The sequence below is a fragment of the Astatotilapia calliptera genome, chromosome 6, assembly GCF_900246225.1.
Source record: "Astatotilapia calliptera chromosome 6, fAstCal1.2, whole genome shotgun sequence".
Taxonomy (NCBI): Eukaryota; Metazoa; Chordata; class Actinopteri; order Cichliformes; family Cichlidae; genus Astatotilapia; species Astatotilapia calliptera.
Genome location: NC_039307.1, coordinates 28114583 through 28140963, shown reverse-complemented (window position 1 = coordinate 28140963; position 26381 = coordinate 28114583). Strand labels below are relative to the sequence as shown.

Below are 26381 nucleotides of genomic sequence, written 5' to 3'. Positions count from 1 at the left end.
AAACACATTTGTGTCGGCTTTGGCTCATAGTTCTTGTCTTTAAATGAACTTTGTCTGTGTGTGTTTCAGGTGCTGCACTCTAAGACTGAATGAACCAGCATTGCAGCCATGGGTCACTGTGAGCATCACAGGGAAGGTTGAAGCCGCCCGCTGCACCTGTATGGCCGGAGTCGCAGAGACCTGCACCCACGTCGCTGCTCTTCTGTCTAAAGTAGACGGAACAGTGTTGATCCGTGGCACAAGGACTGTTACAGATGAACCTGCATACTGGGTTTTGCCTGGTAATAATACCAAGATACACCCAGAGGTTGGCCATAAGATAGACGACTTCTCTTCAGCTGCCCAAAAAAAGGCTCTTGATCAAAACATACACAGACCATCTGTAGTGACAGGTAAAAGGAGCCGTCCTCAAAAAAGAAAAACCCCACCTGCTACTGTGGAGGAGTTGTCACTGCTATAATGCCATCATGTTTTATCTAGGGGTCTAGATGTATGCCTGTAGTGCACTGCTGTGTAAATAATTTGCATTTACTGAATATGTACTGACTGAGTCCCACTGTTCAAAAGTTGAATAAAGAAACGAAATTATTTTGCCTTTTTTTTTTTTTTTTTAAATTAAAACCACTTTATAGAGCATCACATCAGTAACAGTGTAGAATCCATGTCATTTACAGTTTACAAATGACAAAATGTTTACACCAAATCATGAGTGTTTACATGATATCACCCACTACTAACATTACTTTATTTACTGTATCTTTTGAAAAAATAACAGCACAAGACTTAAGAACATTTAACAGGAGCAGGTTTCATTCTTCTTTGGTTTTATTATCACACTGTTCACCAAACGCAGCAAACCTTCACCATCTTATCCAGAAGGGTCACCTCTTCACCCTCACATGGAAGAAGTAATCTGATTGGCATGGTGGTTTGTTTGAAGCAGGTCCCTCTTGTAGCGCTGGAAACCAGTCATGATGTTTCATCCATTTCATCGGCTGGTTTGCTGCAATAATGCCAAATAATTAGCAACTCTATAAATAGACGGTAGTTCTGCAAAATCACTCAGTAGGATGTTTGTTCTAATTTGCTATGAGCTCAGAGCGCATCGAAAATGAAACTAATAGGCTATAAAGAGAGATATGAACATATTTAGAACTTACCGGAATGAAAATGTCTGGAGCACCAACAGATATTTGGAGATGGAAGAGAGCTGCACGTCAGCTCATCTCACAGCTGCTATCCAGGCTAGACGCCTTCGTTTGGTAACATCGATACACGAGCTGCCTCATGTCGCTTCCAGGTTGGGAAAGCATAAAAAGACAATCCAACCTTATTCCCGTGCCGGTCGTAAGATCGAACATTGCAGCCGAGCACACAGCAAGTACGAACCATGGCTATGCTATCGCTCCTAGCTTAGACCCCCAAAATGGTGAATCGGGCCAAAATCCTTTCCACGCCCACCCCCGTGACATCACGCTCCGAAGCCCTATACAGCAATAAAAAGAAACACAAAAATGTCAAGAAGCTGTTGTATTATTAACTGCAATAGCCGGTCGCATGACAGCCACGGGAAGCCGACGGGTAAAGAGATTGGTTGTTATCGGATTATGTCGTTGAAGAGAAATTGTTCAAGCCATGTTTCCGAAGTAACAAAGACGCAACGGATGGCCTGGATTGCAGCCATTCAAAGACCAAATATAACGTCCCAGAACCCTCCAGCTCACAGGTTAGTCTGCTCCAAGCATTTACACGAAGGTCAGTGTTTTTTAGTAGTTAATACGTCATTTTCATAACATAATTAGTGATATAGGTTACAAGCAAGTCTGGCGCTGAACAGAAATGGTCGCGCTATGCTCCTTTGTTTATTGTGCATAAATAGTGAATTGTCCTGACACAATATTGCGTTTCGCTTCTGTTATTATGGTACATTGACAAGAACATATACTTTTATTCACAGGATAAAACAGTTGTTTTGTATCACTAATTGCCCAGTACGATTACAGCATACAGTATTATTGTCACTGCTACATTTCTGTGATGGGTACCAGAAATTATTTCCACTGCTAATTAATTACCGTTGAGCTCAAAGGTCCTATTAATAAACGGTTAAGGAATGTGTATTTATGACGACGATTTGTGAGACTGGTAAACTTATGATACGTACGATGGTCTTTCGTTCTACACGGTGCATTTCAAGGTCCTGCACCCATCCGTTGGTAAACTGTACCTGGGCTTGTTGCAGTGACCTGAAGTTACTAAACTTCATGAGTGTATGCACTCACTCCAAGAACCGTATGATTATAAATATGCATATAAATATGCTAAGATGAGATAGCTGACTTCATCTAACTAGCAAATGTTGTCCAGGCTACGTTGGTGATACAGTTTTTTTTAATGTGTATGATATTTTTGTCATGCGATTTTAAAGCCGGTCCTACAACCGCATCCAAGAATAACATGCAGCTTATCTCAGAACTGTTGGTGAAAATTATTCTTGGAGCCAAGTTTAATTGAGCTCCATTTTAAAGAGGTGCAATTTCACAATTTGTGTATATTTTCTAAGTTCACTATTTTGTCATGTGTTGAGAAAAACACAGATTTTAAAATTACATGGTCTAATATTTACATTTAGCATAACTGCAACATTATTTTTTCGTTTGTTTTTTTTAAAGACTCGAAAGGACTTGAAATTCAAAGTTTCAGACTTGTGACTTGACTCGGACTTTTACACCAGTGACTTGAGACTCGACTCTGACTTGCCTGACATTACTTGAGACTTGACTTGAGACTTGAGGATAAAGACTTGAGACTTACTTGAGACTTGCAAAACAATGACTTGGTCCCACCTCTGCAAGTCACCATCAAGTGCGGGATCTACCAAGGAAATGCTCTGTCCCCACTGCTGTTCTGCATAGGCCTGAACCCCCTCAGTGACATCATTAACAAGACTGGCTACGGATACCGACTACGTAACGGAGCAGTTGTCAGCCACCTCCTGTACATGGATGACATCAAGCTGTATGCCAAGAGTGAACGAGACATCGATTCACTGATCCACACTACCAGGCTATACAGCAATGACATTGGAATGTCGTTCGGACTGGAGAAGTGTAGTCGGATGGTAACAAAGAGAGGGAAGGTAGTCAGAACTGAGGGGATTGAACTACCAGAAGGCAACATTGCAGACATAGAGGACAGTTACAAGTACCTGGGGATCCCGCAGGCAAATGGGAACCATGAAGAGGCCGCTAGAAAGGCTGCAACCACCAAGTACCTGCAGAGGGTCAGGCAAGTCCTGAGGAGTCAGCTGAATGGTAAGAACAAGATCCGGGCCATCAACACGTACGCCCTGCCCGTGATCAGGTACCCTGCTGGGGTAATAGGCTGGCCAAAGGAGGAGATAGAAGCCACTGACATAAAGACAAGAAAGCTCCTTACCATGCATGGAGGGTTTCACCCCAAGTCCAGCACCCTGAGGCTGTACGCTAAGCGGAAGGAAGGGGGCCGGGGACTGGTGAGTGTCAGCACCACAGTCCAGGATGAGACAAGGAACATCCAAGAATACATTGGGAAGATGGCCCCAACTGACCGAGTGCTCAGTGAATACCTCAGGCAGCAGAAACCCAAGAAAGAGGAGGGAGACGAGGAACCATCATGGAAGGACAGGCCCCTGCACGGTATGTACCACCGGCAGATAGAGGAGGTGGCTGATATCCAGAAATCCTACCAGTGGCTGGACAAAGCTGGACTGAAAGACAGCACAGAGGCACTAATCATGGCAGCACAAGAACAAGCTCTGAGCACAAGATCCATAGAGGCTGGGGTCTATCACACCAGGCAAGACCCCAGGTGCAGGCTGTGTAAAGATGCCCCAGAGACAATCCAGCACATAACAGCAGAGTGCAAGATGCTAGCAGGCAAGGCATACATGGAACGCCATAACCAAGTGGCCGGCATAGTGTACAGGAACATCTGTGCCGAGTATAACCTGGAAGTCCCGAGGTCAAAATGGGAGATGCCCCCAAGGGTGGTGGAGAATGAACGAGCTAAGATCCTGTGGGACTTCCAGATACAGACGGACAAAATGGTGGTGGCTAACCAACTGGACATAGTGGTGGTAGACAAACAGAAGAAGACGGCCGTAGTGATCGATGTAGCAGTTCCGAATGACAGCAATATCAGGAAGAAGGAACATGAGAAGCTGGAGAAATACCAAGGGCTCAGAGAAGAGCTCGAGAGGATGTGGAGGGTGAAGGTAACGGTGGTCCCCGTGGTAATCGGAGCACTAGGTGCGGTGACTCCCAAGCTAGGTGAGTGGCTCCAGCAGATCCCGGGAACAACATCGGAGATCTCTGTCCAGAAGAGCGCAGTCCTGGGAACAGCTAAGATACTGCGCAGGACCCTCAAGCTCCCAGGCCTCTGGTAGAGGACCCGAGCTTGAAGGATAAACCGCCCGCAGGGGCGTGCTGGGTGTTTTTATATATATATATATATATATATATATATATATATATATATATATATATATATATATTCTTCTGTTGCACAAAGCTGTATAAAGAGAATTAGTACCTGTTTATGCTCAAGGTGTTCTTTATTATAATTTCTTATTTATTATGTCAAATAAATAATAATGAGTTTCCACGAAATACTTTATATGCACAATGCCTCTTAATTAGCACATAAAATCCTTCCTGTGTATTCACAAATGCCCATCTGAGGATGGAAAAAAAAACCCTATAAATTCAAAGAGCTCTGATTCCAGCGCAGCAGGGCAGAAAACTGAAGCCAAGTTCTATCTGCTCTGGGTTTCACTTTGGACCATTTCAACAACATGCATGCCCAACTACACAGACACATATACAGACATTTGCATGACAACACAAACACGCTCACACATTTAAAGCCATTCAAACACAAGGGCATCCTGTCAGAAGTAGATCCACACCAAGACCTGTGCCAGAGCCCTGAAGCCATGAGATAGATGGTGCCTGGAATTTGTTTGAATACATTAACCAGTTTATTTGGTTCAAGTAAATGTGAAGCACAAGTCTTAAATTAGTCTCAATTATGCACGCAGTAATTTGTGGTGCTGTATCATAAGGTAGTTAAGCACACCGGAAACATAACTCACTGTCCTTTTGCAGGGCATTGTGTTTAGATTATTCTGTGTCATATAGGCCAGTCGGGTATTCTGTACAACATGTGTCTTAACACGTCAATCAAAACCTTTAAAATCTATGAATTTTACTGTCTCTGGTGTCCTTTCACGTTCTGGGATGCAAAGGATTCCAAAGTGATTGTCGGGGTGAACAAATGTGGCCGTGCACATGTGACAAATATTGACGTACCTCACCATTTTCTACCTCCCGCTGTTTGACCTTGGTTCACCTGTCATGCTTTTAAAAAACAGCTAGCCCGCTTTGCAATCAGTGTCTCCTCACTGACATTGGTTTGCTGACTCATAACGTCCATGACTTTGGGAAGGATAAGTACGCGTTACATCTGTCACAGCGTAAAGTGCACCATGAACCAGAAGGGATGAGGAAAGAATTCCAGAGCTACAGTGTATATGAACCTCACACACTGCTGACTGGGACAGAAAAGATGAGTGCAACACCTGTAATAAGATCATCCGTTGTCCTTGACTGACGAGAGTATGACTTGTCAGATACTGTATGGTTGACCACACAGCATAAGATATAAAACAGGGCTTTTTCTGGGGTTTTTTGTTATTGTTGTGTTATTACCAAATTTGCACAGTTTAAAGTGAAAATCTCAGAGATGTAAAGAAATCGCAGCTCTCTCTCTCTCTCTCTCTCACACAAACACACAAACACACACACACACAATGTTAGGCAGTAATGGGCCCATCATTTTGTGAGGACATATAATGCTGCACACTACTTGAGCAGGGCATGGAGAAAGTGACCTCAGTGTTGTCACTTGGTTGGGGATGTGTAGCCTGTCTGCTGCAATACTCCACACTGACCACCAGTGTTGGTCAAGTTACTTGAAAAAAGTAATCAGTAACTAATTACTGATTACTTCCCCAAAAAAGTAATCACGTTACTTTACTGATTACTTATTTTCAAAAGTAATTAATTACTTAGTTACTTTTAAAAAACCTGAATAGGTGATAAAGCGATAGATCTTTCAGCCCAATTCTACTTTTTCTACATAATCCATCATACAAAATGTAATCAAATGGAAAAGTCTCTTTTTAAAACATGTTTTATTAGTTTTAATCTTTTAACTTTATGCATCAAGCAAAAATTTAATTATATGCAACCTTCTTTGACTGGAAGAAATTTGTTTAACATTAACCTATTTTCTGCATATTCCAGCACATAAAATAAAATAATTTTTTTTGTGTTTACACTCACTCTTTCAAATAGATGCAAGTAAAACACAGCAGAAAATAAATAAAATCAAAGACCAGCGGCCCTGTTGCTCTATTTTCACCTGTAAAGCAGGAGTAGAGTAGGCGTAGGTTTACCCTGGTGCAGGTGTGCCGCGGTCAGTGGAAGAATCCGCGAGTTTCTCTGTGAATTTCCCATTACGTCGTTGTGCACTCGGCGCTTGCTTGGAAGTTTAGGGGTTTTTTTCGCTGTAAAAATAAGTTTTCTTCCCACGCACAACGGACGCTAATGTTTTTGTCACTTTTTATGGAATCAAACTCAAGCTGCACGCTCATACTCTCTCCCGCACTCGATACATTATCCATTTTTGATCTGCACACAGCTGTTGTCACAAACATCGCACTGGCTTACATCACTGTCATGAGACACTCTCGCAAAAAAATCACGGTTTTAGTAACGCAGTAACGCAGCGTGCTTACAGGAAAGTAACGGTAATCTAATTACCGTTTTTGCAATAGTAATCCCTTACTCTACTCGTTACTCAAAAAAGTAATCGGATTACAGTAACGTGTTACAAGTAACGCATTACTGCCCATCTCTGCTGACCACTGCTGTAAATGATCACAACAATTTTTACACAGTACTGCATTTTTAAATGTAATTGATTTGGAGCTAAATTTTGAAAAGCACAAATATCTTTTTCTGTAGATAGTCCAAACACCCACAATGGTCAAGCTCTTTCACAGGTAGCAGAAAGAGCTTGGACTGAAACGGACACTGGAGCCTTATTAAAACATAGTTAGAATATAGGACATTACTTCTCCACAGCTTTGCTTTTAATGGGTTTTATTATGCATCTGTGCATTACGGCATCTCATGACTAACATGTCAGGAAAGCCTCTGTTTGAATTTGAGTGGTATTCTCACTCTCTGTGTTCATATTATATGATCCCATTTTCACACGTGGGGGAGCGCTACGATCCATCGAGGGAACACTGTTCTCACCTGTGCAGCTGTGCCTGTGAGGTTTTCTTCTATTTGCAGATTAAGTACCTGCATTATCCTCTTTTTAAACAAGTATTAGATGGACCACTGTCCATCTGCTGCTCTACAGCCCCTAGTTATAGTATTAAAATGGAACATTTCGTAGAGATTAAAGAGTTTCATTACTACACTTGATGTAACCTAAATGTGAACATGAGTGACATTACCTTCCCAGCAGCATCAGTCCATAACTGGAAACTTTACCATAATTCTGAAAACTACTCAGTTTACTATGCACTTTAAAAAGTCTTACATTTTAAAGCAAGGATGTGATTCAAGGAAGAGTAAGATTTTAATTGTAAACAGGTAGCAAAAAACTTGATGTTACAACACAGACTGAGGGAAGACAGAAGAAATACATACCATGGAGAGAGCGGTAATAATAGAATACAGGTGAACACTATCAAGGCAGTAATGAGGGTGGGAAACAAAGAACATGAGAAACTAACCTCTAAAAAAAGGGATGAATACAGTCACCTAAAATAAAAAAGTGGCAGGAAACAGTACAAATACTGAGGAAAAACTCTTCTTTGGCACACTTTGTAGGGGTTGCTTATCATCTGTTGCCCTCTCAATGTATCCCTAGCATTCCTTTCAACCGTCTACATGTCCTCCTGCACTACATCCATGAATCTTGTCTGTGTGGTCTTCTACTTTTCCTCCTGCCTGACAGCTCCATATTCAACATCCTTTGTTCAGTGTTACTCCTAATGAAAATCTTAAAATCTTTAACTTGCCAAGACTTGCCACCTGTCTTTTTGTCAGTGCCATCTCCAAATCATAACACAAATACAAATTGAGCGCCTGGTTCTTATGCAGCAATTTTCGACTCTGTTTGATCACATTATACAACATGCCCCATTCACCCATTCACCCTTTCACACGAGGACTTTCTATTTAACATGGCGTCCAATCTCTTGCCCAAGGACACTTAGGCATGCAGAGTGGAGACTGGAGGGGATCAAACCACAAACCTACCAATTAGTGGAAGACCTGTTTTAACTAATGAGCTATGCCCCAAACATACTGGCTGTTCACAGCCTTCCTGTTGTCTTGATAGACAACAGGAAGACTGTCTTAGCCTCAGGAGACAGTAACTGCACTACAGCTACACTATAACAGCAAAGAAGTCTACAGTCACGTCACGTTTGCCACACCAATCACATTATTTACAAAGTCACAGGTCAAGTATCACTCTGATATGCCACCTGCCCATCTGGTCATTCATTTGCCACTCTAATGTGACTGCAGAGTAAAACGAGCGAACAACAGTTCCTCTTCATGCAGTCTAGCAGCGCCCCTTTAATTTCTGACCTTGCAGATTATGAACTCTGTGCACACTGCTTGCTTGGAATGTTTATCATGAAATCTGGATTTAAACAGACACGCTTCAGCAGTACAATTTCCTGCAGAGCGCTGCACAGAGGCCAGCAAGTTGCTTTTCTAACTAGCTAATTATTGGGTACGTCAATCACCCATCACACAGTTTCTTTTTGGATTCAGAGCACTCCCGAATGATATGCAAGTGGCTTCCTGTTACTGTGAATGCCGGCAAAACTTTCTCCTGACTGATATGCATGGGGTTTTTAAGAAAGTTGAAAATAATCTTTTACTTGCATGTGCCCCTCAAGTTGCAGATGATAAGCATTATGCAGAGACAGATGATGACGGAGAAAGTTAACTGTATATCATGACAAAGCTCTTTTTGTAGGCTTTTATATTTCCTCCCACACACACAGGATAAGCTTTCTCATCTCTTATATTTTGCATTTTTGCACTGTTCACATTATGTTATTTTCCCACTACATCCCTTTCTTTGCAGCATGTACCGAACAGCTTATATCACAGCCTGTGGACTTTGTTGTGTAGGTGTTAGCTTTTCACTGTCAACACACAGTGGGATAATTGGCAATCGTCGGTGTAAACATCCATGCCATCTTAAGTCAAACAATGTCTGTGTGTGTCTGTGCGCGTGTGTGTTAATATCTGCAGCATTTTGCATCACTGTGGTGTCTAGTTTATCTGCCATTCGAAGAACAAACTAAGGATGTAAATGTTTTTTGCAAGTAATGCTGTGAAGCATCTTCAGTGAACAGACGGCTCTGAGCTTTAAAGCCCGTTTTGTATCCACCTCACAGCTGAGGAAGAGCTTTCCTTTAGTGTGTATGAAAACATGTACACATGGTTTCCAGGAGTGCTCATTAAAGTTATGAATATTTTCATCTCAGGAAGTGTCAAAGTAATGGGAACCTTTCGTGCTCAATCGTTTAATGATTAAATTGTGTGCTTTTAGCTCCCACTAAAGTTGGCTTTAAATGCTGTTAGCATGCATTTTTCAATAGATGCGAGTAATTATTTAGCAGGAGCAATCAGCACCAGAGGCTCCCAGAGGCTCAGAATTACGGGCAGAACCCCAAGATACCGCCATACCCCATTATTTCATTCACAGTGGAGTTTGAACGTTGGCAGCTCGCATCACTGGGCTCTGTGTTCAAACATTGCACAGTAAGTGAAGCCTTTCAGTGGCTGAAAGCTGATGGCTGATAGCTTGTGTTTGGCCTCAGTTCTGTTTGCACATGAACACAGATGTGAGCCTGAGGCTGTTGTCTGTTGTCCCGTGTGAGGAGCGAATCAGATTTGTGTATGGGATTACTTGTAATTGGATACTATGAATTGCTTTTTCCTTTTATGTAGGATTATTTTACACTCACTATTTCTGTCTTTCACGAATCGGGGTTATCAGCCAAAGATCATTGCTCTCAGATCATATCTGAGAAGTGGCACTTCTACATTTAAAATAAAACATTTAAAAAAAGCTTTTGGCTTCTTTCCAAAGTGTAAATTTCTAAATATACATGTATCCTATCATATAAATGGAGGTGTTGGAAAAAAATGTGCCTCCTTATAATTAAGGAGTTTGTATTCAAGGGGTCAAGCCTGGCCACTGCTCTTCTGTAAGATCATTAATGGACTCTCTGGTGTTTCCAATTATAAATGTTTATCCTTATGTATGCATCCATATTTAGCATTAAATCTAGTTCTCCTATTATTTCAACCCAAAGGTGTCCAGATAGCCAACACCATCCACGTGTGTGTATCCAGAGGCAGGAACATTAACTCATCCCTGTTGTTTCGCCACTTCTTCAGGTACTTGTCACGGTGCCACCTGGCTAAGGAAAGTTAGTGGAGTAGGTAAGAAAAGGGACATCTGAGGGGGAACCCAAGTTGCTCCCAGGCCAGATGGTATATATAATCCTTTCAATGTGTTCTGGCTCTAACCTCTCAGTTGATGTGCTTGGAATACCCAAACACTGAAGGCATCCAGGAGCCATCTTAATCAGACCACCTCAGCTGTTTGGAAAAGGGTAGCGTTACACGTTCCCTTATGGTGAGCACTTTTATTTAACCTGAGTTCATACTAAAGTTTTTTTTTTTCTAAATGTGACCTCGGTTAATTTATTGCTAGTTTCACATTGGATAATATTTATTTGTTATTAATTGAGCAATGTTTGTATTTGTATGTGCTTGAGCTGCTAATTTGTCCTTGACTTTTGGGGATGCCTCATTCAGTATGTAAAATGTGTTATCCTGTCTCAGATGTTTCACATAATGCCTTTAACTGAGCCAGTTGACTGCAGCGCAAAAAGCCTTCAGCAGTTGCAAATGAACCCTTGATGATGCTAGCTGATACTCAGCATTGTGCCACAGAAAATCTGCAGCTGGTTTGGGTTGACTTTGTGTGCCAAAAACACACAAATGAATGACCTGCCAGTGTGAACACAGGCAACCTGGGACAGCTAGAACCATCACTGCCACACAAACAACATTATACACTGTGGGGAGCTTGGTGAATTGATTTTCTTCATTTAACAAAGTGTTCTGTAGTTTGTTTGTTTTTTGAATGGTAAAATTAACAAGTAATTGATAGCAGACACAGGTCAAATAAATGGAAAATTTTCAGTAATATCTTGGACTGTGCTTCTCATTAGTCTCTATGCAGTAGCAAGCAGTTACTTTTAGAGAAAGGCAAGCACAGGTGAAGATAATGTTAAATAAAATATTAATGAAACATTAAGGCGGTGGTTAGCTGTTAAATTTAGTGGAGTCAGTGAACCAAGTGATTTCTTACAGATGCTAATCTGAAAATGGTGGTGGAGTCTGCACCTGTTTAACTAGCCTGTTTTATTAAATGGGACATGGTAAAAGTTCCTCTCTCCATCATCAAAGCAATCTTTGCTAGTTAGATGAAGTAGTTTTTAAAAGTTTCCTCACAGTGCACATTAACTCATCTATGTCGCACGTGCTAGCCAAGATGGTTTGTAACAGAAAATGTATCTTTTAAAATGATGAATCACGCAGTAATTTTTTTCATTTGCTTGCTACAGTTTCCAAACATATCTGCGCATGAAAGCACCCTCAGTCTTCAGAGGTTTATTCAAACATCCAGCATCAGCCTTTATTCCGGGGACATGGACATGCCCATGCCAAGGAAACTGACAGAAACTGATTCTAGTGGCTCAGAGTCAACTACAGCTACAAGATACGAGTAATTAATTGGATGGATGCAAAGATTCAACGTTGTTTGCTTTATGAAACAACATGTTTGAAATTTAAGGAGAAGTGCTTGCCTTGCTTGCCCTGAAGAAGAAGATATTTTAACAACTAATATTAGATAATATTTTAAATGGTGAATAAACACAGAAATCATGGTATAAAAATCAGGCTTCATCTATTGTAAAGCTTGAATATTTCAATTTCTGTTAACACACTTTAAAAAAGAAACCCAAGAGTCTCCTATAAATGATATCTATGAAATGTGATATTGTGTCACAGTTTAGCATTTATGCTGCCATAAAACTGAATTTCTAAAGTCAGTGTAGTATAAGTTAGCAAAATCTTAACAACAATTGTTGAGTGTTTCCTTAAGTTTTAATATTTTGCATATAACACCTGTCTCCAACTTTTTTTTTTTTTTTTACCAGACTTCAGCTCTGTCTCCATGACAGTGCTGACACCAAAGTTTGTTATGAAATATGTGCAATGACAGCTCAGTGCCAGAGTGTTTAATTAGCAAGTTAAGTTAATGTAGCATTATTGTAATTAGCATTTTCTGCTTATTTTTTATCCTGATGTTAATTACAGACAATATAGCATCTTCTCCAAGGACTCTCATCTGCTGTTCTTCAATCTGTGGTTTGCATATAAATAAGATAAATAAATAAGACAGCTAAATGAATCACAATGTATTTATATCGCTCCTATGATGTTGACATGCAAACCGTAGCATTGCGTAACTGAACTTTGAAATATATTTTCTCATTTAGTTAATGATTTTTGCAAACCATTAATCTAATTGGATATTTCCATTAGAAGTGCTTAAGATAATTTGATACAAATGAAGGAATGTAACTGTCTGAATGCTGCAGTGACAACAGAATAGATACATTGCACGCGACTGTGTCACAGTTCTAAACGAAACAAATGTGATTTTGAGCTCAGCATGAGATTGCACTCTATTAAGAGGATGCATCCATGTAATTTAATGCAGTTTGTTTGGTATGTTGCATTTTGCATAGTTCATAATAACAATGAGATTACTATATTACACTAACAATAATGTTTAATATTGGGACAGGTTGCATGACATCAATATTTCCAATTTCACTACTTTATGTAATATTGCAGCTTAGAGAAAATGGGGTGATTTTCATTAATACTTTAATTAAATTGCATGAACCGGCAATCTGTCAGTAGCATCCACAGTAGCAGCTTTCATTCAAAATTTTAATTTTAAATTTTAATTTAAAAAGCGCTGCTAGAAACTATCATCTGATAGGTAAGATGAGGCTGTGTGACTGTGTATTTGTACTTACGTCTGTAGATATCCATTTGCCACCTTGCCATTGCAATTATGGCTGCTGGGGAATAGTATTTAATAATATACACTTGTCACCTTAAAGATTGAGTTTAGTGCCTTTTTATAGCCTGAATAACCCTCTGAAATTGAACGATAGCTCGGAAAAACCCATTTTGCAAATTTAATTTACAGCCCGAAACCAACCAAAAGAGACCCAACTTCAACAATGGGAATTCTTACTTCTTCCTCATGACTAAAACAGATTAGTTACACCACCAACAAAAGTTTCAAGTGAGCTCATTACACGGTTTGAAACTTGTGGAAGAATTCTACAGTTTGCCAAATAAAAGCTTCCTGTTCTTCCTCTAAAAAATCCCCCCTGGACTGTGGCCCTTGTCTGATTTTCATCCAAAACCCTAAACAACATAATACCAAGAATAACAACAGCAACAACAAAGTCTAGCAGCCATTTATGTACAATTCCCAGGTTATGAATAATATTTGAAAGTCTTCTTGGGTCAGTTTGCAGCGTGGCCGTGTTGTTTTGCTGACACAGGTCCTCATTAAAACCAGTTGCTGATTTTTCCCTCCCTCTCGCGTCTTCTCTTCCTCACTCGGTTCCTCTTTGTGCTGCTGGTTCCACATCAAAGGGATTAATCTGCATAGAGCGAGGAGGGAGTAACGAGAGCCAACCTTGTTTAGCTAGTCAGTGTGCTGGTAGTGCTTATTGGCTGCTGACAGATGAAAGAAGAACTGCTCCACTAGCTAAACCTCATAAGTGCCTGGTATGATAAAAGCTCATTTCCTCAGTGAAAGTGAATATCCTCACAGCTATCTGAAAGAATGCACATAATAATTACAGAATGAATGTGAAAAATAACACATATATTTCAGTCACTACTTCTGAGTGCTTTATAATTTACTTTAATAGGATTCCTGTTTTCATTATCCTGCTTTCAGTATTTTTTGGAAATCACAGCTTAAATCAAGAGAGCGATGGCCAAACAGAGTTTGTTCAATGTTGATAAATGATTCTTAGTTGACATTAGTCATCCTCAAAAGCAAACTAACCACGGCATGGTTCATTCTGAGTGTGTGCCCTTATGTCTACGTGGCTTAACATATACTCACACGTGTTTACAAAACTGTTGCATGCATACTTGTTATGCATTGTTGCTTTACATCACCTGTAATGAGATTATGGGGTGTATTTTCTTGGCAGTGCAAAGCGCTACATGCACTGCTATTACCCTTTTGTGAGGCACAGATATGAACAAACTAGTGGATGCTTTATTCTCTTTGTTACAGTAAGCTTTTGCATGGTACATAGGTTACCAGGAACATATGGCATAAAACATTGGCTGGAGGGGATGAAGGTGAAGCATTTTCCCAGCGTTGTCTTGTTAATACGTTGCACTTGGCTCGCTAACCTTTAACACTGCTCTTAACGGAGTGTAAGGTTGTAAAGGGACTGCTGGACAGATGTGCACAGTGACTGGTGCCAATTAAACTAGCTGCTGGTGGTCAGCTCATACTGTCTGCTTATGGAACCACAGTATCCTCTTCCTCATCCTCTTCCTGCATTTGTTGTGTTAAGAAAAACTGTTGATGAGGAGCAGGACGTGGCATATTTTATGAGATTTGTTTTCTTTAGAAATTCTATCAGTGTCTGTGCTGATCTTAGTAAGTCCGATTGTGTTTCTTAGAATAGATGTGTGTTTCTTTGATAAAGGATGATGTTAATTAAATCAAACAGTTTGCTGGTATTAATGGACATTAAGACGTATCTAAAAGAGGTAAAATGAATAGACTCTATCTATCCTAAATATAGTACTGTGTGTATGTGCAGCCAATGAATCACTTAACAGTGCATCTGTCAAGAGTTATGATCAAGCTTTGACTGAGACACTAGAAAATCAGGATCTTGTGTGAAAATCTGTGTTTGCCTATAATTGGTTGTATATCATTAATTGGCTTGAATGAGAATGAGCGCAACGCACAGTCAGATAAAGCCAGAGGAGCACTACAAGCCAGCAAACTGACACAATGTGTTAAACGTCTAGTGGACATAACACACCTTTACCAAATTGCTTTTTTAATCACAGTAATCACAGAAATGTTCAGTGTGCTCATTTAGACCCTGAAAGACATTTTCTTTGTTTTTCCTTGAAACCTTGGTACACCCATTGATACAGCTGTGCTCCCATCGCCACGTCGTGGTATATTTATACCATATATAGTATTTGTAAGAAAAATGGAGGATTATAACTGTAACTGCAGGAAGAAAAGGTAAGATGTGATGCACAAATTCGTAAAGGATACTAAAGGGCTGCAGACGTACATGCGTACACAGTCTAAGTACAGCAAAACATTTTTGGTCATTTTCTGTCGATCTGAATTTCTACCTTAATCATCTGAACACAAGTAGAGCAGCTGAGTAGGCAGAGGATGCACCTGCCACAGGGTCCACTCTGGTTCCAGCCAAACAGCAGCTTTTTAGGGTAATTTAACTGTCTGACTACATGCAGAGTTTTACACTGCTGCTCAGTCAGATGCAGCGTTGCAAAGGGATGAAGTTACATTGGTGTGTTTCTGAATTGATCTATTTGGTAAAAGGGAGAGAAAGTAGCTGAAGCAGGAGAATTCAAAGTGCAATGAGGTAGTAAAGTTTGAACATGATATCAACCAAAATACCAGCTAAGGCATTGTTCTTTTTTCAGTTATTGGGCTTTTTAGGCTTTGTGATTGTAGTGAAGTAGATTTTGGGGTAGGATTTTACGCGATGTCCAGGAATGCAGCACTAACATCCACACCTTCCCAGCTGATAATTTGCGGGCTTATAAGAAACAGCTGCGCTTCACTACCACATGGAGGCATTTGGCAGTCTTTTCCCATCCAAGGTGGCTGAGAGCGTCAGGCAGATAAGCACTGCAGCTCTCCTCAGGAAAGCTGCTCATTTTAGTATTGCCCTTTAGATAGTGGTAAGTGGGACCCTTGTGTTTGTCTTAATGTGGCATGTAGTAGGGTGGACCTTGATGCTGTTTCCCTCTTTTGTTACAGGATTGTGCCATACTGCTGCTGTCTTGTGCTGTTTTGTTTTGGCCTGTTGTCATTTTACAAACGTTTTTGGACTGGCCTTGACTGACTCCTGGTTTTATGGTCTTTTACTCGGAATTGTTTTATATATTTTAATCTTGCTTTTATAAAGAACTGTAACTTGGGGTGCATTTCTTTTACTAATTTGTTTAATGTCTTGGGCTGTTCTTTTCTTGTGTTTTGTTGCTTTAGTGGAGGTGCGGCCGCTTGTTGAAGGGCTAGGCATTTGAGGTGGAATCCCCTCCCCGATGCATGAGAGTGTACACACCGGGCACAGGTAGATTGCACCATTTAGATTTCAGTGTGAGTGACAGTGAGGTTTGCAGTGGAACTACATGGGTGACTAATTGGTGGCACCCTTGGGCACTCAAGTGGCCGGTCTCCACTAATTTGTTTAGTTATTTTATTGAGCTGTTATTGTTCTAGGGTAACATCGTGGCAGCGAGCCTGGTCATTTTAACCATTGTTTGTTAATAAAGTGTTTTAATTAACCATCTCGCAGCCCTGCTACCTTAAGAACTTTTCTGATTTTACAGTTCTATGCTTTTAGCAGTTTTTCTTAATAAATTTTGATTTGTAAAACTGATCTGCCTCACCTCTGCTGTTAATAACAAGCCTGTGGGCTTTGTTAGCTAGTGTAATGTCTACGTTGGCTATAAAAATCTTTCCTGGGATGTACCTCTTCTTCCCCCCCAGGTGGTGTAGTCAACATCCCTTAGTCACCTTCGTTGTTTATCCCTCATTTGTGCCACCACATTATCAAGGGACATGTCAGAGTTGACAGGAAGCTAGATTAGAGAGCAGGAGGAAGACAAGCAGGGAAAAAGGCCTCAGCAATAAAACAAGATATGGGTTGCCTGCTCGCCCCGAACTGAGTTTTATGTACCTGTTCTCAGAACTTTGTATTAACACGTTAATTTACAATATAAAGCACTTTGACTCCACTGTTGTTGTTACAGTTGCTACATTGCTATATAAAATGAATTTAATTGTATTTAATAACTTTATGTAAACAACATTAAATTAAATATATATTGTGTTGCTTTCTTTCTGTCTTGTCTAATTAAAGAGTCAAAAAACCCAAACGTTACTCATAAAACAGGTTAAATTGTTGGAAAAAATATCCTGTTTTAGTTGCTTTCTGTTGTCTCAAACACACACCCTATTACCAATGAGTGAAGTGCACAGCCTTAAAAGATATCCTGTGATCAAATCAAATGACCTTTAGCCTTTAACTATAACTTACCCTGTAATTAAGTGACATTATCCTACCCGATCTATACTGGTCCTGTGTGGACACCCACCTGCCTTACTTAGAACTTGCTCTGCCTACAAAGGACTGAGCAGGTTAACCAGTCTCACTTCATTTTAGTGTCTTTTCTCCCATGACCTCTGACTGTACCAAACCACTTTAGCATCTTTGCAGTCTGACCTCCATCAATATCCAACTCACCCTATTGAGTGAATCGCATGGCCTCGCAGTACCAGTGTCAGGCAACAGTGAATTGCTGAAGGGATAAAACTGGCCACAGACAAGTCAGTATTGTAAGGTCGTTGCAGTAGTATTATTGTCCGGAGACAGTTAACTGGAATCCTGTCATTCCGGAGCTGCGAGATTACAGCCAGTGATATCTTTGACCTCTAGCAAGTCTCCTCATGGGTACCGCCCTTTAATAGTTAAGCCAGGCTGAGGGAATTGGTGCGTGTGTGTGAGAGAGAGTGTGTGAGCGTGCTGCACGAGATGACCTCTCCCGCTGCATCCTTGGGTAGCTCTGCTTGAAGCTGAGACTAATTTCCATTCTATAAATCCTCTCATCTGAAGGATGCATCTAATGCGATCGCAGACTAGAGAAATGCAATGAATGTAAAATGCAATCCCCAATTTCTTGCACATTTTCCCAGGATAACGAGCTGACATTGATCTGCTCTTTTATTTTTGCCTTTCAACCTAATTTGGTATTATTAGTCTTCAACAATCAGGTATTCACTAACGTGCCATGGTCCCATAGTTTTGAGTTTTGTAGGTTTATGGGTTTCTTTTGGGTTTTGTGAAAGGATTATGTTGTAGCTCTATATTGTTTATGGTTTCTGTTTATCGTATCATTCTGGTGGTTTTTAGTCTTTGTTATCTGTGCCTTTAGTTCCTTGCTTAGCATGCTTAGCTTAGATGTTCATTGTTTGCTACTTCCTGTCTTGTTATCCCTGATCTCTTCTTGCTGCATCTTCCATCTGTTTTCCCCTAGCCTCATTACCTTGTATATTTATTGACTTGACACTCTCTTCGCCCTTTGTCGTGTTTGCTCATTTTGCTCCATATATCTTCGTTCCGTGTTTCCTTGTATTTACTTTTCCTGTTTCCTGTTTTTGTGTTAGTAGCAATACACCTGTTCTTTGAGTTAACACTGTTTCCCAGAGTCTTGCGTTTGCGTCAACAACCTGCAAATCGTGACAAAACTAGAGGCCACTCAGCTCTGTCAAAGCATTGCATTTGCCATATGTTAAAGTAGAACACACTGGGGTGTAGTAAATATGAGGATGTCTTGTTGTTTCCAAGTTTAGCACATAAAATTAAACTTCAACTATAAAACGTGATGTTGAATCAGCAACTGTTTAGCCAGACATCCTTTTCATTTTTAATTTTCTTGGTTTAAAATTGACCATTTACCTTTAATCCACATGAAGCTTGTGAGGCTTTTGTCTTTGAGAATAGTTATTTTTAAAGTGTGTGAAGGTGGATTGAACTCAGAAATATCTTCTTCATGGTTAACACTATTTTCATTAGTATGTAAGAAAGATGTGCACGTTCATTTAAAACATGTCAGAGACATACAACGTGAAAGCGAACATATCTCAGGGGAAATATCGCTCTCAAACAACCCAGCGCATACTGTGAATGTACTGGTACCATTTGGTATAAATGCATCTATAATACCCTGTTGTAAATGTTGTCAATAAGACAACATGAAAAAGTTGGAGACGTGGGAAGTTCTGTCGAGCTTATATACTTAAATGTTTTTAGTTAATATTTGAAAAAAAAAAGAAGAACGTGTTGATTTTATTAAATTTCATTGCCATAATCTGTTGGAGTTAACTGCTGCCTGAAATCAAGCATTGTTTCAAAAAATAGGTTTTTACATTAGCAAATCAGCCTTGGACGAGTGGAGAACTTCAAACCTTGGTTGTGCCTCTCTTAGAAAAAGTAAAGCTCTCTGCCTGAAGCTAATTTCAAAGTAATAATATGTTGCAGTGTCTGAGAGGTTCCTGGTGCCAAACACACTGTGCAGCCTTCATCAAGAGATAATAGAAATGATTCGACTCTTCTACTCTATTCTAGTGATGTGTGAACATTTGCTATTCAAGATATTCCTCAAACCATCCTATCATTTTTAAATGTAATAATAAAATAATCACTTCAAAAACTTTTTGTTTACTTCACATTTTGGCTTTTTCTGCTCTCAAGAAAACAAAGACTTAAAAAGACTTTGAAACTAACATATATGATAGTTGAAGGGTCTCAACGAAAGGCCTCAAGCGAGAAATGCCAGGAGAAAAGCCAGTCAGGGATTTTAATAACAACCACATGACACCAAACTTCTTAAAAATGAACAAAAAATGTTGCATTTGAGGAAATCACTGTTATTATGCCAACAAATTGTCTTTCTCAGAATGGACCTTATAATCCCCTTTGAGATATGAGCCGTGAACTGAAGCACTTTGATTTGAGTTTGCCCCGTTGATTTGTCTCATTACTGAAATTACTTTAATTATTGTATATATCTTTGAATTCTCTATTTCACTGTAATAAAAGGACATAACTACATAGAGTGGATAACTGTAACTTGTTAATTCAGCTTGTGACCTTAAATTGTTTTTGGACTGTCTATATGCCACTTTTTACAGCTACTGCAGCATTTGTGGGAAATTACATTTTTAAGGGATGCAACTTAAGTTATTGTATTTACTAGAGATGGCACGATACCACTTTTTTATGTCCGATACCGATACTGATATCATAATTTTGGATATCTGCCGATACTGATATAAATCCGATATAGCGTATTTTATTATCAAAATATTTCTTAAAAGTATCTTGCTCCATTTTGTATAAGTTCATACTCAAGTTTAAAAAACAAAACAAAACTAAAGCTATTCTGTTATACCTGTATGCCAAAAATACACTGCACCCAAAATATTTCATAGTTCAGCAATACTGATCAATCTAGTAAACTTAAACCTGCACCATCCTCCCTAGTCTGGTATTTTAAAGAGTACTTGGTGGAAATATTAAGCAACCTAACTAATAGGGTTGTCAACTCCCAGCAAAAAAGAAAAAAAGAAGGGAACCACCCCCCACCCTCTGCCCCATAATGCTTAATTGACATGATCGACTTTAATTTAATGCAAGTGTAAAAATAAATAAATAAAAAATGCGCAGAAATCAATAATTTTTCTACAATAATTAAATAGATTCAACATCTTTATTCAACAGAATTGCAGACTGCACACATGGTATCTTCCCAAAGGAAAAAGTACTATAGCTTACTAGGGTATATATTAGACTTAATAGTTGCTATATACAGTAATGGATTTCTATACATTTTACATCAGATGAAAACTTTGGTTGTAAGATTCAGATAATTATTTATTAAAAGTGAGACATTTTAAATGAGAATAAGAAAGAAAAGTATTTCTTTGTACCGTACCCCCCTTTTCCCTGTTAATGCCCTACCTGGGCCCCTGGCAAAACTTTGCTAGACCCGCCCCTGCACAGTTACCAGCCGTCATGGAAAAGGATCCTGGTGTAGACAGTAATATTAAATAAGTTCTAACAGTTGCTTATCAAGGTTAAATGTGCTGCTGTTGTTTATCCGCTGGTTTCCTCTTCCTGGCGCAAATTGAGCGATAAACAAACAAGAGAGATGGACTCGCGACAGAAAAGCCGATCAGCTGATCATCGACCAGTTTCATGATTGAAGTAGCAGCAGAAGAGGGGGAGAATGAGAGGCAGTCGCTCCCAGCATTCGCTGGAAAAGCTTTACAAACATTCAGAGATGAACTCACACACTTGCTTTACTTCTCTGGGATACCTTTAAATGCTGGTTTGGGAGCACCTAGCGAGGCTCCAAATGCTCAACCAGACCGCGGACACGTCTTGCACGCCATAGCCGCTCTATCACGAGACCCATACTCCTCTGATGTGCTAAGGTTATGAGCTGAGTTACGCTATGTAGCAAGTTTTGTGAGGTGCTTTTGTGATATTGAATGGATTGATTACATTTTTTATTTTTCTCTGATATCTGATCCAGTAATTTAGGCCAGTATCGGATGATACCGATACGTAATATCGGATCGGTCCATCTCTAGTATTTACTGCATTTATTTACAGTTTATCTGCGTGTGCTCTCTCTTTGGTAGGGAGAAAATTTAGTTTAAAATTGGCAAACTCTGGAACACAGTTGTTAGCACTGTTATGTTACATGAAGAAGGTCCTGGGTTCGATTCTGCCATGTGACCGAGCCTTTCTGTGTGGAGTTTGCATGTGTTTCCCGTGTCTGTGTGGGTTTTCTACAGATCCTCGAGCTTCCTCCCACAGTCCAAAGACACGCAATTAATTGGGCTACATTAATTGGTGATTCTAAATTGGCCGTAGATGTAAATCTGAGTGCAAATGATTCTGTTTCTCTGCGTTAGCCCTGTGACAAATTGGCAGTGTGTCCTGGGTGTATCCTGCGTCTTGCCCTATAACAGCTGGGATAGGCTCCAGCCCCCCATAATCCTGAATTGAATAAGCAGAATTGGCAAACGGTAGAAGTGCCTATGAGTGTTTTACAGCCAGATTTCCACGCAAATTGGGAAACCGTGTCAAATTTGAATATAAACAGAATGCAGTAATTTGTCAAGCTGCCTCTAATATTGATATGTGTGGTTGAAACAAAACAGTGACCACACCAAAAAATGCTCTGCTTACCAGTGATTGTAGGGCCTTACTCTAATAACTTTGTGGTTCTTTTGGAGGCCAATTTGTTTTGAAATACTCAAATTTTTGTTTGACTCTATTGCCGATAAGCAATAGTTCAGATTCTTGTAAGAGGTTTGACAGTCGTCTAGTGACCAGTCACAGCTGAGCAGGCTTTGTGTCTATGATTTAGCATCATAGAAAACCAAGACACTGTATTGGTAAAACGCCAGTTTAATAAAACAGTAACAGTCTTGATCCAGACATCTTGGCTACACTGGAAGCTCAAAAACTGGCAGTTTCTCCCAGCAGCAAGTCAGTATCTCACTTTGCATTACTCTTACTTAATAAGCTGAACTGTAAAAGAGCCCAATGAGTGACTTCCAGTACAGAATGATGTATGTTTTATGTATGCTTTAATGATGTCTGTGCAACGCCATCATGATAACAGTCATTAAATGCTGGTTTTTGAGTTTGTGACCCAGAGACAGATTTCTGAATGTTTTCACCAACAACAACTTGAGTCCTGGAGTCTTTCCTATGTCACGATCTGAGGAGACAGACTGTGCGGTGGTGCGTGTGGTGGACCCAGGTGCGAACACAAGAGAGTAGACCGGAGTAAACTTAAACTGAAAGCGAGCCTTTATTATGGCTGATGACAGGTTTCAAACAAAGCAGAAATACCGTGATACCGTGACTAAACTGGGAAGCAGATACTGATAAGCTATGAAGACTCAGAAAACCATGACGATGACTGTAAAGACTGGCCGTGAGGACATGGAGGGTGGGAACACAGACGACGCAACACAGACTGAATGAAACACAGAGACTAAATACACATGAGGGATGATCAAGGGAAGTGGAAACACATGAGGGGGGAACAGCTGATACACATGAACCTAATGACAGGACAGGGAAAGTGAAACTACAAACACTGACATTAGACACAGACTTCCAAAGTAAAACAGGAAACATGGAGATTAGACGTGACCTGAACTGAACATAACCACACAGATATGACGCATGACAGGTAGACGCACGAACCAGGGAGACTGAGTACAGGGAGATGACATAAACACTAAGAAACAAAGGACTAAACAGCAACCTCGAAATAAACTAGATGAACTAAACTAGGGCACAAATGAATACAAAAGATGCATAAAACTCAAACACTGGGTCGCTCGGCCCAGGACCATGACATCCTAAGCCTCTCTGAGATTGTTTAAATCCCATTTATGTTACAGACCTGCTGCGTGTTTGTGAAATCATCACACAATTTTTCCTTTTATTTTGTGTTGTTCTTACTCTTCAAAGACTTCAGGTGTAAAAACATACTTATTAAATTGCATACCTACAGTACATCCAGTTTTGCCCACATGGCGTAGGTGGCATGGCAATTTAATTAATCTGAACATGACAATGTCCATCTTGGATGTCACTTTATAATAAATGATATGGCCGGCAAATTGCTGGTGATTGGTTTAATTATAACCGATGAAAATTATAATTTAATTATTACTGATGAGATTGTGGCACTTTGTAACTAACGTTTGATAGAACAGATAAATGTTCATCTGAGGACAATAGCCCAGTGTGTTGTCATTTTGTAAGTGAATTAAATACAGAGCTGTCTTGGTGTGATTGCTGATGGTGAAAAGGAAATTGCACCGTTAAGAAGATTTAATGTTTTCCCTTGAAGGGTCTCACCAGAGCATGCAACATCAACATCATCATTGCCGTGCTTTATGGGACAACAGATTAGAGTCTTTATCCCTCCCAGGGAGGCTGAACCACAGGGCGAGGAGGTAAAAGTGTCAAATCTGTCCATGTGTTGGGATTAATGCCAAAATTATGTCTGTGCATTAACCTTTGTAGCTGGAGTCAGAAGGCAATAGCTTAATTTAACTTCGCATAATGATTGAAAACACATAAACATGCTGGCTCAAAAGTTTAAAATTATGATTAGCATTACCTCAAAGTTCACCAAGTTACACTTCATTTTGTGCATTTAATCTGTGTACACATAGCATGTTTTCTTCAGTGTCAGACGTTTAAAACTACTGTCACATCATGGTCCCTCAACCCAGTTTTTGAGTGTATTATGGTCTATCTTCACTTTTGTTTTCTTAGTGCATCTGAGTTTGTTATTTTTAGTTCCTGGTTGAGTGGTGGTTCATGCTGTGATGTATCTGTGAAGGTTCTCAGTCATCCAGGTCATCATTGTCAAAGGAGCTTGCAAAGAAAAGCGTCTGGACTTCTTTAAGTTGCTTGAAGACGTTTCACCTCTCATCCGAGAAGCTTCTTCAGTTCTAAGGTCAAATGGTGGAGAGTCCCAGATATAAACCTAGTGGGAGTATCCCCCACAGAGGGACAAAAGGACCCCCTGATGATCCTCTAATCACCTGAGCCAAGGTGTGAAACTGGGTGTGGGTCCCAATCAGCCAGAGTTTCCCGAAACTGCTGCTGTGATGTACCTTTGTGCAACCATAAGAAACAAAGACTACAGCTGCGCAAAGTTCAACCACACGATCAAGGGAAACACTGTGTGCATATTCCAATTCTGTGGACTTTTTGACAACTTTACGTGCATTTATAGGGACCTCCAGAGGTCCTTTCAATGGCTCTGGGGACCTCGCGAGGAAAGCTTTCTATAGTTAGCTGTTTTTAGTTACAAAGCTTTACAAAGGTTTCTTCTTAATGAATGAACATAACACAAACAGCACGGTGGCATGGCGATTAGCACTGTTGCCCTGCTGCAAGGAGGTCCACCACCTCGCCGGAGGCTTTCTGTGTAGAGTTTGCATGTTTGCGTGGGTTCTCTCAGGGTACTCAACCTTCCTCCAACAGTCCAAAGACATGCAATTAGTAGGGTTAGATTAATTGGTAATTCTGAAGTGCCCATAGGTGTGAATGGGTTAGCCCTGTGGCAGACTGGCGTGTACCCTGCCTCTCACCCTATAGTAGATGGGATAGGCTTTAGCCCTCCCATGACCCTGACAAGGATAAGTGGAAGACGATGGATGGATGGACAACACAAACTCTCGTAGAGGATACAGTGTCAGAGTGGTACATGTTTTGAAGTGACAAGCAGCAGGTGCATTTAGTATATGTCGAGCAGCTGCAAAAAAGACCAAACAAACATAGAAGCAGAGCGCAGTGGCCTGCGAAACACAAATGTTGGGTCCTATACTCTAGCTAGCGGTCAGCGCAGAACGTGCTGTGTCTTATATAAGGCTCGGCCTGCCAGTCATGACAATTATTCCTAGCTTTAGTGCACCACACAGTAGTTCTTTTTGCCCAACTGTTGCTGATGTAGACACTTCTTAAATGGCTGCAACATGACTTTTTTAAAACCTAACTGTACAAATTAAGTAAATGCAACAAGTTAGCATTAGAAGTTATAGCGTCCTTGTAGGTCAACGTTTGTGTTAAACTAAATTAAATGTATCCATTATCTCAGATTTGATGTATTTCTAAATTATGTTCCTTTCTTTAATCGAGTCAAAATAATACAATGCTTTCTGATGGCTAGTCTGCTTGGCCAGTAGGGGTTTACGCAATGCGGTTACAGAAAATAGCTTCTTTTCTACCTTGTGCTGCTCACAATTGAAGTTCTCAAAGGCATTTCATTGGGGATGGACTAGATGAGTGTTGGATTTCTCCCAAGATCGAAGAGCAGAGAAATCTAATCTGGAAAACAATGCCGGTACAGTGGCTGCACATCTGAAGAGAATTCTCTGCTGGGTATATATGCAAATGTTTTACCACTTTTTCAATTTGAGAGAGAAAAGGCTCAGTGCAACCAGTTTGATAAGATTTTTTCATTCTGTCAGAATGCATACACTTTAAGAGGATTCGGTCATCGTCAGCTTGCTTTAAGTATGTGACAATCATAACAATCTCCCCTTTCCACTGCTCTTGGTGGTAAATCCGCTTTTTTTATCTTATCCCTCAGTGCGAAACACTATCTGGAACAGCCTGATACAGTGTGCAATAAATGTATCTCTGTATATATACTGAAATTCAGGTTGTTGTCAAAAATGGTATTAAGGCTTAGAGAAACAAA

The 26381-nt window shown here is 40.1% G+C and overlaps 1 long non-coding RNA gene across 1 annotated transcript; it reads left to right on the top strand.

Moving 5' to 3' along the window:
* Positions 1-16116: 16116 nt before the first annotated feature.
* LOC113023317 (uncharacterized) lies at positions 16117-18887 on the top strand. Its single transcript, XR_003272545.1, has 4 exons — positions 16117-16244; positions 16324-16422; positions 16552-16636; positions 17056-18887. It is a non-coding gene; the product is annotated as an uncharacterized LOC113023317 (long non-coding RNA).
* Positions 18888-26381: the final 7494 nt, after the last annotated feature.